We start from the raw sequence: 14,659 nt of genomic DNA, 5'->3' as shown, positions 1-14,659 counted from the left end.
TGGCAAGCATAAAAGCAATGAAATCTCCCCGGCTGCCAGAACCCCTCGTACTCGAATCCCTCATGAAAAAATGGGGTGCCTTACTGTATGCTCTGAAGCTTAATAACGCCAGGCCTTTTTAGGCCTGGAGAGAGGTAGGGAAGGGCAAGTACCCTGCCTGGGCGCTCTCCTTTTATTCACGGCTGGTTTAGTCTCACAGGGTAGAAGGTGCTTTTCCAGGTAGATTGGTCACAGGACACCAAGAGCTGTATGTAACGTCTTAACTTGACCTAGGAACTGACTGGCAGTGAACACAGACCCTGAGATAGAGGTTGGGGCCTGTTTCCTCATACTGCTCTGCGGGTACTGCCAACATACATTATTGGGGCAGTGCAGCCTGAACGGCACGAGATGATGGTGCTTCTGTAATCAGCCACAGCTGGATCTCTGAAACATGCAAAGCAGCATGTAAAGAAAAGAAGGATGCGAGGCCCTTTGTGGCACTGCTGAAGCATGTGGCTTCCGCCATTTCAGGTCAATCTGTTCTTACAGCATTAAGGCAATTTCTTCAGCTTCTCGCAAAGTATTTTCCATTGCCTCTTTCTTGCAGGTGCCGTTTTGTTCTGAAGAGTACTAGCACCAAGAAACACCAGCTTCTCCTTGGAAGGTGGAACTGCTGAAGAGAGCTCTATTTATAGCAGAAACAAACCTCTGATACTGATGTTTTTCCATACACAGTAATTGCAGTCAAACTTGGGATAAGACACTGCATAGGTATTACTTAAACTAAACGCCCTGTCTTTCCATAATATGAATTCAGTATAAATATTTGCTTCATTTAGGTTTCATCTTGGATTTAGCCTCTCTGAGAAAAAGTATGTATATCTAGCAAACCTGCTGGCAGGGGAGCACTTAAAGTTCTGTTAGTAAGAGTTTGCTATGTGCTTAAAGTGAAGGGAAACTGCCATTTTGCTGTTTGACTGGATCCACGTGGAACATTTGTATCAGTACAAATATTGCTGATAAGAAGCTAAGCTAATTAATTTTTTCTCACTGAAATAACTGTATTTTTACAGCTATGCACTTGGATTCAGTTATCGGTGTTTAAATGCATACATACCTAGAGAGTTAATTGCGGGAGGGCCTGAGCACTCTGGTTTGGTTTAACTGTATCCACATACAAAGATAGTGAAGGTGGGCATGCACCATTTTTCTTCCACCAAGATGGTGTAATCAATATTATTGTAAAAAGCATTTGAACACAATACAGTTGTGTTTTCCAAAGAGGAGAGTATAATCCACTGATAGACCAGGGGTACTGCTCATCTTGGATGTCAGGGTATAGTTCTCACTGACATCTGTTCTGTGCTGCAGCTTTATCTCTGCTGCTTCGATCTTCTGTATCCGTAAGGCACCACATGGAATAGTACATTCCTGCGGCAGCGTTTCTGGAAACGCATGACTTGTAAAATGTTTTTCATGCTGACTTCCAGGAGAAACATGAAGAGAATGTCCTGTCTTGGATGGCACTGTATTTCAGCTGGAATGAGAGAAAAGCAACCCCAACCCATCCTCTGCTCAGAAAGGAAGGATCCCGAGCTAGAATGTCCATCATCTTACTTGGGTATTGCCTAGGATATTCAAAGTCAAGGAGTGCCATTGTATTGATAAACAGTAAGGAAAACTGGATTGTTACTCAGCTAGCACTGTTCAGCTCCTAAATCTTCTCAGCTCTCCTCACTGTGTCTTTCCAAGCCTATTGCAGCTGCTTCCGCAGGGTCTGGTGAGCTCCACTCAGAGTCTTGGCAGAGAATAAGAGTTTCTGCAGCCCAATAATTGATCTTTAATAGGAAGAGCCATTACTGTTGCTGATTTGTATCAAGCCTTCTGTCAGTAGATGGAAGTCAGGTGTAGGAAAAATGACTATCCCCACCAGAGACTACACTGTCTCGCCTCACTGGTGAATGAATGCAATTCATTTCAAGGAAATGACGCTTTTGCATCTGTGCTTGAAGAGTACAAAGAAGGTTTTGGTACTTGTTACTAGAGTAGAGCTGAGAACTTATGATACTATCACAAGCTTGATTTTGGCTTTATGAGTCTGAGGCTCAAATGTGTTAAATGGAGGGGCCAGAAAGGTTGAAAAGCCATTTGGAATGTTGATGGGTACCGCACACATTGTAGCGGGAAGAATGTCATTAATTAGAAACAAATGCCAGCCTTCAGCATCAGCCAGTTTTGAGGAAAAGGGCCTGTCAGATCCAGGAGTTTGGGCCTTATTATGTTTGTTTTGAATTTGCCTGGGGACTGTTTCTCAGTGCTGATCAAAAGCGGTGTGCGGTTGTTCCAGAGTGGATAGAATGCAAAACCATTGTAAATGATTGATCCTTGGAAGTGCAAGAGGGTGAGAAGAGATCTCTGGATTGCAGTTAAAATGTACTCCTGCAGCCAAGTTAGAGCAAGCCAAAAAGTTGCTTTTCCACTCTAATCTTTTAAGATGACCTGTTTTACTTTGCACTGAGATGGGCTAGGAATCTTCAGGCAGAGAGATGGTAACTTCTGAAGTACTTGAACTTGAGTGGAGGGGAACATCTGACTGGCTTTAGTCTTTGTTCCTATTTGAGAGCTGCGATGGATGACCATTTGTCATTGTGTGTGTTTTTCACTTTGGGAACGTGTTTTAGAAAATGGTGAACCATGAACTTTTTCTGACAGGATAACATTTTAAATACGGATTTCATTTGAAGTCTTTGAAAGGCTGAACTGGATTTGAGAGGTCTAACTGAGGTACCAGAGCACTTAAGTCCAATGATTTTCTCGCAGCACCTGAGTTTGAACAGGCAACTGACCTCTGTACTGATGGGTGTTGCTGATAGAGGTTTTTCAAACATGATGAGTAACCTGTGTAAGGACAAGAGGCCCTTTAAGAGTCTGAAACATTATTGTTCAAAACAGTAATTGCAGGATAGATTAGTTGAAGCAGACTGTTAGAAGGATTCAGAGATCTTTTTCTCTCCATGCAAATTCCTTGCACAATTTTAGTTTCATCACTGTTGATGAAAAGCCTTGCCATCAGGAGGGGTGTCCTGGTTTCGGCTGGGATAGAGTTAATTTCCTTCCTAGTAGCTGGTACAGTGCTGTGTTTTGGATTTAGGATGAGAACAAAGTTGATAACATACCGATGTTTTAGTTGTTGCTGAGCAGTGCTTACACTAGTCAAGGACTTTTCAGCTTCCCATGCTCTACTGACTGAGAAGGCTGGAGGTGCACAAGAAGCCGGGAGGGGGCAACGGCCGGGCAGCTGACCCCCACTTGGCCAAGGGGCCTTTCGTTCCCTGTTGTGTCATGGTTCGTTCCATAAACTGGGGGAAGCTGGCCGGGGGGGCCGCTGCTCGGGGACTGGCTGGGCATCAGTCAGCGGGTGGTGAGCAATTGCATAGTGCATCACTTGCTTTGTGTATTCTTTTATTATTATTGTTGTTGTTATTATTACTATTTTATTTCAATTATTAAACTTTTCTTATTTCAATCCACAAGTTTTCTCACTTTCGCTCTTCCAATTCTCTCCCCCATCCCACCACGGGGTTGGGGGGGAGAGTGAGCGAGCGGCAGGGTGGTGCTAGTTGCCGGCTGAGATTAAACCATGACAAGGGGCTTTCCTAACATTCTCGGTTAAGATAGCTGCCGCAGAGGAAGAAATAGTCATAAAGGTGTGTTTTGAGCTCAAGGTGGTGAATTATTAAGTTAGTTATTGTCTGTCAGTTAATTCATAGTGTGCCTTGTTAATGACAGGAAAAGGGAGTTTGACTATGAAGCTTCTTAGGGAGGATCCCCAGCCAGTTCATGTTTCATGTCACTGGTGGGCATGACGAAGGTAAGAGATGTCGTCTAGAACTTACCAAGACAAATGAGTCAGGAGCACAGGGGACTAACCGTTCCTCTGAAGGGAGCCTGCCTTTTCTAGACCTTGACTGAGCTGATATCACTCGTGAGGAAAAAAGAATTATAGCCAAAGCTGCAGGGAGACAATGTTCTGAGTATGGTACAGGGCTATGCCACACATACATTTGTTTCCTTGAGGATGGGTACTTCACTTCAGTGTTTCATTTTTTCTTCATGCCTTTTGTGCTACCTGTGCAGCATATTTTGTACAGCTACTAATTTAGATAGTAGATTCATGTAGGTTACATGCTTGGAGTTTGGTAAGGTGTGAACACGGTGAGATCTTGTTCCCGGTTGGAGCACATAGCTGGTCTGCTAATTGGAAGTGCTAAGAAAGAATATTACCTTTTAATGCTTGGGAGAGATGGATAACCGTGGAACGTTGTCGCACGGTGGGCTCTTTAGAATATGGTTTGTCAAACTCTGAAGGGTCTGTCAGAGCTGTAATCTTAAATATTACACATACACACTACCTTCTGCCTGTAAGTCCCTGACATCTCCCCAGCCCTATCCCAAGCACAAGTATCCTGCATAGACCCCTGCCTACTCTACCCATCTTGTTTCTCACAGACTTGTAAATATTGTCACAGATGCAGAGTTGAATTTTGTTCACACTGTTGAGACGCTCTGTGTCAGCTCTGCAGGAGACTGTTGTTTTGTAATCTTGGGTAGAGATGCATAACCTCAAGTAGTTTAGAGGTCATAAGTATGGATCTGGACGCTCAAGCCATTTTCCTTGCACTGAAGGTGAGTGGAGTAGAAGGGGGATCCCACGACAGTTAGAAGATGTTTCTTTCTGGTGCAGCGTTCGGTTGAAGTTTACTCTCTTTGCTATTGCCGAGTGAGGAATCTGATACCGTTCCTTTTCTCCTTGATGCCAGTTCAACTTCCACTGAAAGTTATTTTTTAAATGCCTCCATACGGTATTATTTCCATCAGCAAATGAGGCAAATGGAGATTAAGAAACACTTTCCACAGGTGCAGCATCACTGTACGTGTTAATATCCTTTTCAGTACTTGAACTGTACGGGTTCAGACTGTGATGGGTAACCCGACAGCTGCCAGAAGTCAAGTCAACTGCTGCAACAGGTAGTGACACCCTAATTTTTTCCATGTGTAGCTTATTTTATGTTTGTTGTCTTGACACTAAAAGATGTTCCTTAAATTTGGGCAATGGGGCTTGAAGTACTCGGAGGACAGCTATGAAGGAACATGGAGAAGTGATAAGCGCTCAGTTCCTAAAGGGTCATAGGTCGCACATCAAAAAGGGGATATGCACACTGATTATAACGGCTCAAAGGAAGTCTGGCAGAACTGAGAGTGGAAATTCGGTCTTCTGCGCTTGGATTTAACAAAATCCAAATAACGCTTTGTATGTGCTGCCCATCCATGTCTTTCATAGTGCCTTCTATTTCCCTTTTTCTTTAACAAATAGCCAGGTGTTCAAATGATACCCTAGAAAGTACAAATTCCACTTAAATGCTGCACAAACTGAGTAAAGAAGTTTTTCAAACAAAATTAGGATTTGCAGATACGCAGACCTGTTTTTTAAACAGCTGAGCCTTTTTTCTGTACTCAATACTGTATCATATGACGCTTTTAGACTTTGTGAGCCAAAGGATCAGTCTCCATGGTTTGATCCTCCAGGGTCTTTTTACTGTCATTAGGCCCTATATTAAATTATGTCTTACATCTTGCAGGTGATTATCTGATTTGTACTTTGATAAACCTGGATAAAGTTGAAATGTTGGTATGCAAGCCAATTATTTCCAAAGTCTCTTTGCAAGGATAGCCAGCTGTGTCACAAATATACTGTTAAAGTGTGGGGGTGTGTGGGAGAGGGAGAGCAGAAGGAAAAATGCTGTTTTAGTTTCACATACAGTCTGGAAAATTTTCCAAATTTTACTGTTTGTGTAGTCGCTTCCATGACACACTGTGTATTAGTAAATACACAGTTCAGTATGGCATAAAACATTGCTCCTTAAGGACGTGAGAGTGCCTCTCCAAATCCTTGTGGAACTACTGCCTAGCAAGTGGCTGTAGTCTGGCTTTTTTCCACCGTAGTCTACAGTTAGTGCCTTGAGCAAAGTGCAGTTATTTGCCCTAGATCACTTGTCAGAAGCCGTGAACCGTTTGAGTAGTGTAGCAGGGTAGAGGAGTTGCCGTGGCAGTGGCTGTGGCGTGAGAATCTAACAGTTTGCGTAACTAGATATGTTGGAATGAAAGAGAGCACAAGTGGGTTGTGAATGTGTCTACATATTGTATGCATTACGGGCCTTGGTGAAGGCAGAAATTGCAGTCTTCGAGCCAGGAGCAAGGGTTTGTCCTTTCAAGGACTCAGAAGGTTTTGCAGACTCCAGATTGGCACCCACCTCCATTTAAGGTGAGTGACCGGGACGCATAGCAGGTAGTGCAACCCATTTTCCCGTGGAATAACAAGCACAGGGATGATTTGTTCATTTAAATATGATTTTATGTTACAGAACAGCACGTTGTACGTTTTAAGACTTGAAGTGGCTTGAATTGAGCAAACATGGCAGGAACGTAACAAATGATCTAAGGCGATAGATGCTATTTATGTGCTTGAATTGATGTGGATAGGACAATCCTGCATTCTGTAATACTTGCAGCAGCAACGCTCGTGGCAGAGCTGGCACCTATGAGTCGACTGTGATAGCGGGATTGGTTTGTGGGTACTTGACAGAACATCTTGCTGTAGGCTGAGCGTACGTGTTACGTTACAAGGGAAAATGCGTTTGACTCGTGTATTTTGGGGCTCTTTGTATTTAGAATAGATTCTGTGTCCATAGGGTGGGATTGACTAGCTTCGGAAACTGTTTGACATTTCCGTGCTTGCCCCAGGAAGAGAGATGCTGAGGCATGACTTGCAGCCTGCTGTTAAGGAGAAAGTAGAAGACCGTTTGCCAGCTCACGGGTCCTCTCGTACTCGACACCTGTGGAAAATGCAAGTGGCCAAAAAAAGAACAGCTGTATTCCAGCGTGATCTTGGTTGGAAGAAAGTTGAGATGCAGGAATTCAGTTCTGAATAATAGATGTAATTGCCCCTAAGGACGCAAATTAAAACTGAGGCCCTTTTTGTTTTACATGCTTGACATAAGCAGATGGAAGTCATATTGAGCGTAACTACAGATTTATGTAGGTCAGGAAACATACTTTCCTAAGGAAGTGAGAGTCAGAGGGACTGCACTGTAAAAATGCCATGTGGTCTAACCTTGGGCAGCTAATAGTGTACTTTAATGGGAGCTGCTGCAGGCAGATAAAATTCTCTTCTATATGAATTTCTGAACTGTTAGGCTAGGAAGGGGAAAAGAAACGTGGAACTTGAACTCTCTTTATGGCTGAGAACTTGAGCCCTTTTTGTCTAGAAAATAGTTAAATGATAAAATCTTCTAATAGGGAAAGTCAGTTGCTTAGAAATGTATCTAATAAAATAGGAATAGCGGCGATACTCTCTAGGCACATTATTTCTGCGTTGAGGAAGAGTTTGAAATTGCAAGTTGGCAAAGAAGAACTTTTTAGAGGTTTCATATCGATGTAGCCTAAACCTTGTGTTTTATCTTGTGGGTACAACTAAACGGATTTGTCTTTTTGAGCATTCACATTCTTTGTGCATTTTGTTAAAGTCTAGCTGGCCAGTCTATGTAATGAAACAAGTTTGTTTTTTTTAAGGTTCTGTAAAGCAGAGGAACTTAAAACTCAAGACAGCTTCTTGAAAATGTTTACATGTATGCCTAAACACGATACTATTATTCAAACTTAAGATGCATTCTTGGATGAAATTCCAGTTAAATTTGCCTGCGACACCATCCTTCCCGTGAGTTCCACGTCATACTGTTGTGTTGGGTTTTTTTGCAGAAAGCCAGCCGCCTTTAAACACTTTTTTGGTTTTTACTTTTGTTTTTTTTTAAATCTGTCTCTCTTGCTATTCAGTGTTCAAGCCAGGAATTGAGCTTTTTACCTTTTCCGTCGAGTTCCATGTGGTTCATGTTATTTGCTGATTAAAATACTACATACTTTTGACACTCAGCTGTTTGAAAATATTTCTGTTCCTTTTTTCTAGGAATTTATTTAATACATTGCCAGCATTACAGTTGAATCATTAGCTCCTTATCAGCTTTGGTGTAAATGGACAAGATCCAGCTTTGTCAGAAGGAAAATCGTGAGGGACTGGAACCGGGTCCGTTGATTCCAAAGTGGTGCCATTTGCAAAGAAGCACTAATTTTCGTCTGTAGTCACTGTGCAGTTCATGTTTTTTATTTAGTTAGTGCCTGTGTAAGTGCTTGCTCCAGAGAGTGCAACTAATAATTCTCTTTTATTTTACAAAGTAAACAACCTCAGATTAATTGGATAATAAAAGCTTTGCTATGCTTGCACTTTTTCACTTTATATGCTCTTACTGGAAGGCTGAGAGATAAGCTTTGTTTGGAGATATTTAGAATAATGGTTTCAGCAATAAGTCCCCAGAGATTGGCTGTGCACATGACTGCAATTTTTTAAAAATATATGGTGACCTTTTCCCCTTCAGATGCAGATTATCTAGAATGAACTAACTGTAGAAATCGGGAGAAAATAGCAGCAGCGATGCTTTAAAATGCTTTAATGCAGCATACCTGCTTATTAATAGCTAGTTCTGCAGGTACTTCTGTTTCTTTTTGCTACAGCATGGCGATGTTGACACGAACGTGTCAAAATAGAACAGAATGTAGTTGACAGACTGCGAGAGCTTGGAGCTTTGGCGTGTTTACTTTTCCAATGCGGCCAAACCCCTTAAGGAATGGAACTGAAACAAGAACAGTCTGGCTCGGGAGTAAGTATATATCATGTTATTTGCTGTCACAGGCTATTTGCTCTTGTGACAATTCAAAGTTTGGATTGAAGATCTCTGTGGAAAATCAGGCTTAAGTCTGGGAGGTGCTGAAATGCAAAAGCGAGGGCTTGACCACAATATAGTCTTCTAAAAATCCTAAAGATGGGGAAAACTAATTTTGATATTCTGGCCAAATGAAATTTGTTCGGTGCTTTGGGCTTTTATATGATTTCTCTTCCAAGTTCTGTGAGGCGAGATCATGTTCTTACGGTGTTAAATAATGCAAAACACAGATTTGTGGCGCAGGCCCGAGCAAAGGAGCTGTCGTGTTACTGTGCTGGCATGATAATGCCTGTCAGCATCCCTGGGTTTGTAATGGTTTTTGTCTTTCCTCGTTGCTATTTGGATGAGCATCACTATGACCTGTTACGGGCCTATAGTCAAACAGCAGTTTCTAGTCCTCTTTGTGAAAGCTTTGTGGTCCCCTCTCAAAAAAGTACTCACTTTTTTCCCCCCCTTACTATTCGCTCATTTTCTGACGTGAAAAATGAAGGCAGATTGCCCAGATGAGCATGCAGCCTCCCAATCAGTTACTGCGTGCCCTTTGATACGTAACTCTTAGGCTGCAGAAGACGCAATGTGATCTAACTCAGTTTCATTTGCAGTGAAAGAAGACGGTGAAGTGAAGGTGCATTAACTTAAACGTTTCCCCCCACGTACGAATGCAGACCCTTTCCTTAGTTAAACCGGTGCATGGTAATTAAGCCCAGAGCCAATTGCAGAGTTTTTCTAAAAGGGTCTCGGCCAAGTCTGTTGATTTTTTTGTGCTTCGCTTGACTAAATTCATCCTTCCAGAGACTCTCTGAAATCTTGAACCTGCTGATGCCAGCAGTAATTTTGTGCCCTATTTCAATGGGATAAGGATTTTTTTTTTTCTTTTCTTTTTTTTCTTTTTCTCCTTCTTTCTAATAAGGCAGGTTGAAGCCGGATGAGTTGCCGCTCCCTTGGGTGGTAGTCCTCTGTGGAACGTGCTGGTCTTCTAAGCTGTTACACTGGGATGCTGAATTGGGCACCACGTGATGAGGACACGTCTCCAGGCTTTGATACTGATGACGTGCTGAGAATGGCCTGTGACTTACGAAGTTTGCTGTCAGCTGCACAATACTATATGTGGTAATTCACCTAGAACATCGGCTTTAATTTCTGCTACCTTAGTGTATATAATTATATATTATGTTACTACTAAGTAGTTTTGTACAATTAGGATGTTAATTTTGTATTATTTTAAGGTCATTTGAGAAGGAAGAAGTAGAGACAAAATCATTGGACGGTGATATATGAATTTTCAAAGAGAGGGTTTTACAAGTTAGCAAGTGATTGAGGGTGTGAAACAACATGTTGAGTGTTCACTGCGAGTTACATTTTCCAGTGGAAATTGAATATGTTCAGTCTGAAAACCCTGGGAAAAGAGGATTTTGCCTAAAAAGTAAGCAGAGTTGAGCAAGCTGTAATATAGGGGCTTAACTATGGATTTAGCTTACTAATTTAAAAATTCAATTTTGGGCAAAAGTTGTTATTCTTTCCACACAGTGAACAGTGAATATTTCAGTTATGAATCCCTAAAAAAAAAAAAAGGATTTTTCTCCATCTAAAGCTCAGTGATTTCACTGGGCAGCCCGCTTACTTCCATTTTGAAAATGATTAGCTGCCCTTCTGAGGATGTCAAGTAATCCACGTAAGACCTGCTATGAGTGGTTGAGTTCCTGTATTGATACTTACTACTTCGTATGCCCATTTATTTTTTTCGACAGGCGTGATCTCTCAAGCCCTGTCAGTGACTGGGTCTGTGATTATCTAAGAGGAAGGAGGTGTGCTGGCACTCCCTTAGGGCCAGTGTCCTATCCAAGAAACTAACGAAGCCAATTTGGATTTTCAGTCGTTTGGAAAATGATCCTTCGTGATGCTGAATGATTTTGATTTGCGTAATCTACGTGGGGGTTGAAGATGTGTGTATGGTGTGAAGGGCGGAGATGCAAAGCATGGCGGCCCACGAGTGTGACTAAGTGAATTCTGTCTTCCCCAGCTTAGAGCAATGTATTTGTCTCTCAGAGGGCTCTGAGTATCTTACTTTAACTCTGCTTGAGGGTAGCTATGTGCACTCTACTGAGGGGTAATGCTGCTTTAGGACCCGCAGACTTCTGTCCCGATCGGATCAGCACTAGAAAAAGAAGGTAGTTGTGTTCCACCAGCTATACCGCTTGCTGGCCATCGTAATGTGGAATGAGTTCAGAGCGGTCGGGGTTGTTTCTGGATCCACTTTTTAGTGCTGGGTCAGCACCTAACTATTCAATATGGGTCACAGTCACTGTAACACTTCATCACTCGTGTTAATTGTAACTTTCGTGCTGTTGGAGGCATTTAGGTTTACTTGTCTGGTATTTTTCAGAGCAGGGTCTCTGAGGCGCTTTAAAGCATTCTTCATTCTGTGACCTTATACTGGATTTCTTTTCATAAGCTGGTCAAAAAAGAAGTAAGTGTCAGTATAAGACAAGAAAAACTTTTAGGTTATTGATCACCATGATGAAATGAAATTATCTTTTTCTTATGGCACAAATTATTAATTCAGTCAGGTAAAAAAAGCAAAATGTATTAATGCTTACTCCAAGCCATACTCTCCCCGACACTCTGGGTAGTATTTTGCCCTTTGTTTTCTCCTCACCATTTGCCTGATATTGGAAGTGGCTGAGATGCAGATAGCAAAACCAAAAACAAACCGCCACAAAACCCAACCAAACCCAGACACGTTCTTGTGCTTTTATCGCTACTAGATTTCACTTGCCAAGTGAAACTGCAGCATATTTGCTTTCTTGGGTTTTCTGAAAATGGAGGCACACACGGGGTAGTGATGCAGTTCTTAAGAGAAAGAGAAGTCTCTGTGGTAGTCTGTGCATCACTGAAATGCCACTTTTTGGTGGTATTTAGCCAAAGAGAAGATGCAGGTTACCCTAAGACAGCACAAAACCCTGTAACAATCTTGGGAACTGAAAGGATATGCCAAAGCCTTCTATGAACTCATATTTTGCGTGGTCAGTTAGAGATGTTAATCCTGAGAATGTGTGCTTTGTAACTCATCTCCCTCTGTCTCCTTCAAAAAATCAGGCCTCTCTGAACTTGACCAAACAAAGGTCCAATGACTTGTTTATCAAAGGCTTGGCCAGGTGAGCGAGGCTGAGAGAAGAAAGAGCAGCGTTCTTTAGTAACAACGGCTGCTGAATGGACCCAAGCCCGGGGAGTCAGTTCTGTTGTTGGAGAACCTGCCAGGGAGCCCTTCCCTTATCCTGCAGACAAGGATGTCTTGAGGTGTGAAACTTCTGAAGGATAATCAGTAGTTGTGGAAGCCATATTTTGCAATGCTTGCTCCTATGAGTAGACCCATTGTGTTTAATAAGACTATTAAACGTATATGTGAACATAACAGACGTTAGCCTAATGTCTGTTGGGTTCTGGTTTCCTAACATATACTAAGCTTGTAATTGGCTCTCTTTCTTTATCAAAGAAACTTATAAGAAATTAAGCTCTTCTTTCTTGTTGTCATTCTTTAAGCTTTAGATCTGTACAGGTGATGATAATAATGTGAATACGAATAATATCGCAACCACTGGTCAGTATAACGCAGTTGAATGTAAAGGGGAGGAAGGATTATCTGGAGAGCAGTGTCTAGGGCAGAAGACTGATACTTGAAATGCTAATAGTGGCTAAGAGCCAGCATACTGCTAGTAGTGAACTGTTTTCTTTGGAGATAAGTATGGCCCTTACTAGTACATCTTTGGTTTTGAATACTTATTGGTACTAAAAATCCCTCCATGCAGAAACTGAACTAATACTTGGCAAACAGGATGAATACAGCATCTGAAGCTCTTGAACGATACAAAGATTGTTTCTTTTCTCATGATTGTGATTATGCTATGATTTGGAAGAGTATATGGAAAACCAACATGAGACGTTTCATCTGTGTAACGGCTGCCAAAAATATTGAAATCATTTAGCAACAAACACTTATTTTTCTCCATAACGTAAGGTTTATGGCTAAGCATTGCAACATTCTTGTTAGAATTCTTTCTTACTGTTTCTAGCTAAATATTTCTGGTTTATGGAGGAAAGTTGAGCAAATAAACTGCTCGTCATCGTAGCTCCCTCTCAAAGTTTAGAATATCCTTCAAGTTGCAAAAGAAATGCTCCGAGAGGTCAAGTATATTAGCGTTGCCTGAAGTTTATCACAGATTAAAACCCCTAGCTTATTTTAGGAAAGCTTTTCACTTTGTTTTGGGAACTTCTGTTCTTCAGATGCTCTCTACAGAAATTTGGATTGCGGGGAACGGTCATGTCAGGGTCAAATGGCCGTTCTATTCTTCTGTTTGTCACAAACCTATCTGGAGATACTGTCATGCTGGGTACAGAAGTCCCCGATCTTCAACAGTTTTTCTGCTTAAGCTTAATTGGTATTCCAGGCTTGCAGCTTGTGTTATCTTTTCTTGCTGAAATTTGATGTTGAGATGCTGAGTATCTTTGTAAACCCCAGGATAAGCTAACCTATAAACAGTAGAAGCAGGAAAAAAATACTGCTTTCACAGAAGTAAGACCATTTCCTAATGTGAAACTAGATATATGTTAGTATTTCTGCCTGCATAAACATGTATATGTGTCCACACACATGGAAACACCGTGTATTTATTCAATCTTAACAGGAGAGACTCTGCCAAACTCAAATGCAAATATCAAAAGATATTCCTGAATGCGATAACGAACCTAGAATAATGAAAACAGATAATTTTTTTTTTTTTTTTTAACATGCGATGGGAAATGACGGTAGTTTGGGGGATTTTTTTGGTGTAGTCATCCCAGGGCTCTCTTCTGGTATGTTGGTATTTGCACAGCCGCTGGAAGCTGACCGTGACTAAATTCAGCAGATGACTTGCAGAAGAGATGGGCTTTTGACTTCAACGCTGGATGGCAGTAATACGGTATTACTAGTAGTAACCGCCAGCCAGACACTGCGTTGCTGCCTCCAGTCATTTGTAAATAGCTGTCCCGTTTGTTGCGTGTATGGGGTCCTTTTTTCAAGGTGGTGTGAAATCAGATGTATTTTTGGTTAGTTCAAAGCCATAACAAGATATTGTTAATCAACAGATTTTAATTAAAGAAACCCAGCTGTAAGTAAAGAGACCTCATTTACCACAGTAGACAGGTAGCTTCTATGAGGCTCCAAGTACTGGCTCTCACTTTGACATCCGTGTCCTGTGTTCCAGAGTTGTCATACGGGAGAGTCTTGGCAAGAGAGAGACCTCTGCCATCAGTCTGGCATCCTCATCCCCGCACACGACAGAAGAGCTCCAGGAGGGAATCTCTGCATCTGGGGTACCTTTTCTGCCTGCTCACCACCATGGCCAGTGTCAACAACCCCCCTCGATACAGGTAAGAATGCTGTTTTTCTCTGCATTTCCTTCAGATGAGGGAGGGAGGGAGGGATGGATGAGGCTTCTGGTGAAACTAGGACATTGGTCTTGCCTTGGCAGAGAAGCAGTGAATAATTGCTAGTTTACCTAAAAGAGCTGTACACCTTTAAAAGCAATTCCCTGGGATCGTGAGAGAAATCTTCGACATACTAAGTACTCACACCAAATACCGTCTGCCCTCGTGGCCGTCTTGTTGGAGTGCTTAACTCTGTCCTTGTGACGGGGAAGCTGAGCATGCGCTATGCTTCGTTGATCCACGTTTCTGTGACTTCTGTACAAGGAGAATGCTCTGCGGCTCTTTTCCCTGACAAAAGCAGCAGGTAGGGCATATGAGACTTTAATAGCACCAGGCACAGCAACTCTTGAAACCCTGCCCCAGAGGTAAAGTCTTCACGT

This window comes from Pygoscelis adeliae, unplaced genomic scaffold (assembly GCF_000699105.1).
Source record: "Pygoscelis adeliae isolate BGI_AS28 unplaced genomic scaffold, ASM69910v1 Scaffold316, whole genome shotgun sequence".
Taxonomy (NCBI): Eukaryota; Metazoa; Chordata; class Aves; order Sphenisciformes; family Spheniscidae; genus Pygoscelis; species Pygoscelis adeliae.
This window is presented reverse-complemented; position numbering follows the sequence as displayed.